Source organism: Hakea prostrata, chromosome 10 (assembly GCF_041222555.1).
Source record: "Hakea prostrata isolate BN-2017 chromosome 10, UWA_Hpros_2, whole genome shotgun sequence".
Lineage (NCBI taxonomy): Eukaryota > Viridiplantae > Streptophyta > Magnoliopsida > Proteales > Proteaceae > Hakea > Hakea prostrata.
Window position 1 is genome coordinate 34747579 of NC_142609.1, and position 3012 is coordinate 34750590.

Genomic DNA, 3012 nt, shown 5'->3' on the forward strand with positions numbered 1-3012 from the left:
TCCGACGCACTTGACTTCCGAATTCCAAAATCCAACCAAGGCGGGCTCTTCGGTAAAGGATCCAGATCCAGAGTCCATGGTATGGATCATGGGCTTCAATCGGACCTCCACAAGTTCCCCTACTAGACCTTCGGGTTCTCGGACCTGATCGTCTCGGGTTGTATGGGGGTTGTTCGGTAGTGCATGACTCAAAGCTCTTGAAGTTATTCTTCAAACATCTATGTCAGAAGAAGTGATGGGACATCAAAATACCTTGAACAATGACTTCACAGACTAGCAAAATATTGACTACAAAACCTAGCTCCAGCAACACCTAGGAGGACTTTGAGAGACTACACAAACCCTCTATTAGAGCCCCAATGTCAAGTATTAGAAGGCCTGCGATCGAAGCAAACAATTTTGAACTGAAACCTGATTTTATGAGATACTTTAGAATTTGGACACAATTTTATGGGCCGGCTAGTGAAGACCTAACGCACATTTGGAGGGTTTTTTAGAACTATGTGACATTGTCAGGTATAATGGAGTCAGTGAAGGTGCCATCCATCTGAGACTTTTCCCTTTCTCTTTACGTGACAAAGCGAAGACATATCTACAATCATATTTCTAGATTCAATTAGGACTTGGGAGTCTTTAGTTCAAAATTTTTTAAATAAATTCTTTCCTCCTGTGTAAATTTACTAAATTGCGTAATGGCATTATTACTTTTGTGTAGGGAGAAGGACAATCTTTACATGAGGCATGGGAGCATTTCAAAGAATACTTGCAGAGATGCCCACACCAAGGTCTTCCCCAATGAATGATCATTCCGACCTTTTATAATGAATTGGATGCACAGTTCAAATCCATCCTAGATGTGTTGGAGGATCAATCCAAAACACTGAATTAAATGAGGTCCATGAATTGATGGATCAGATGGCAGCTAACTTCTACCAATGGCCATCTAACAGATTACCAAGGGGGTAGAGTTTCATAGGTACATGTGGTTGACGCCATGACTACAATTGAACCTAAGCTCAATGCCATTGGGAGAAGAGTGGAAAATTTGATTATCTCTTAAAACTCAGGGAGTTTTTTATAATATGAGTAGTGCTAGCCATGATTCTAATATACATTCTAATAATTTTTCATGAAAATGCTAATTTTGTTCTAATAATTTTGGTAAGAATCCTCAATGTAACCCCTACAACAATATTTACAATTCAGGTTGGAGGAACCACCCAAATTTTGCATGAAAAGATTGAGGGCAACAAAGACAATACCAAAAGCCCCACCCCCTAATTATCGTTCATAAAAGAAGATGATATTTGTCACACCCCACCTGCCAATATCGGTCCCTCCCGACAACCCGTGGGTGCAATCCGTCATAGGATCCACGGTTTTATCATCAATAATAATAAATACAAGCAATAATAATAAAAAACAAGAATAATTTCAAAAAAAAATCAAATGAAAGGTATTACAGGAGTCCAAATACTCCAAGGAATGAATCAAAGAAAAGAAATAAAGTAATCATGTCCAAAATTGATTGAGTTCAGCGGAAGCAAAAAAAATAAATTAGTTCAATTTAATTGTTTTAGCTCGCTCTTGGGCTAAAGTCTTTTCCTTAGTTTTAGTAATGTGGGGAGCTATCTAGCTTAGCTCCAAAGACTTCTCAAAATGCTGAGCAATCTGTCTCCTTCTGCCATCAATGAGTGCTATAAGCGCACCATCCATGCATCCACAAGAGGTTTCATGATACATCTCCATCACCCACTGATGCCACCACATCCTCTTCACAGGAGTTGCTCTAGTCATACAGAACTTCTCTTGATCCAGTATACACATTTGTAAAGTATAAAGTAGCATACAAAGAAAAGGAATGAGTTTTGACGAACTCAATAAGGAAAACACATCTCACATACATATCGATAGTGTAACAAGGTAATCACATATATAAAGAATGATATGCAAATACATGGATGCAACTATGAGTCTAACTATGCAAGTCTCTACATGGCAGACATGCTTTAAGATATAACATCAGCCCTCCTCTAGGTAGGTCTAGTTACACTAATCCTCATAGATTGGTTACTTCTATTGGGATCCCGGGCAAGGGGTTCAATCTTTGTCAATTAAACATGGCTGGAGTTTAGGTCCGCACTCTCTCATCATGACCATTGTCATGAGTCGGCCATGTCGGGGTTTCCAATCCAATGCAAGGTCATATAGCAACATACTACATGTAGTCCAAATACTTCCCCTATGGCACCAACCAACTTGGTTTAATATCCTTCTCTACCTAGAAATAAGAACCCTCACAGATTGGCTACTGCTGTTGGACTGCATTCCCTAGCCCTATGGTCATCCACATATTGTTGGGGTGGATGCTCTCATGACCCCTCACAACTCCCGGCCGCTCCTTGGATGTCCATGAGCCCAAACCCTAACGTATGCAACCCTACCAATGCATGATCAATAGTGGATCACTAAATCTCCACACGGACTAGTTACCGCTGTAGGATTAAACTGAGTCACATCACTATTATCACAGGTCATTCGACTTCAATTCCCTTACCGAAAGGGTAGTAGCATGTATGGGTACCTAGCCATGCAATCTAGACTCCCTTGGTATGTCATCCAACAATCATAATAATGTTGGGGGCATTAATAAGCAATGTCCCATACCAGAGCCCTCTAATATCCCAAGCAATGGATACCCAATGTGGATACCCTTCTATCACAATTACATCACATCACCAACCATTATAACATAATTATTCATTCTATATCACAAACTAATGAAAATACATATAAACATTAGTCACAGTATATATTCGACTACTAAACATTGAATCATACTACTACAACAAGTTATAAGAGCAATGACACATGTAAGAAATCAAACAGTTCATCATAGAGCATATCATATCACATATATATAAGAGTGTGTCCTTACCTGTATATATGTAAAAACTAAAGATATTGCAATTAGACCTCACCAACAACAATTCCAGTAAACCTCAGAGATCA

General features: G+C 39.2%; 1 non-coding gene across 1 annotated transcript; it reads right to left on the reverse strand.

Moving 5' to 3' along the window:
• Positions 1-682: 682 nt before the first annotated feature.
• On the reverse strand, positions 683-789 carry LOC149002626 (small nucleolar RNA R71). Its single transcript, XR_016170532.1, has one exon. It is a non-coding gene; the product is annotated as a small nucleolar RNA R71 (small nucleolar RNA).
• Positions 790-3012: the final 2223 nt, after the last annotated feature.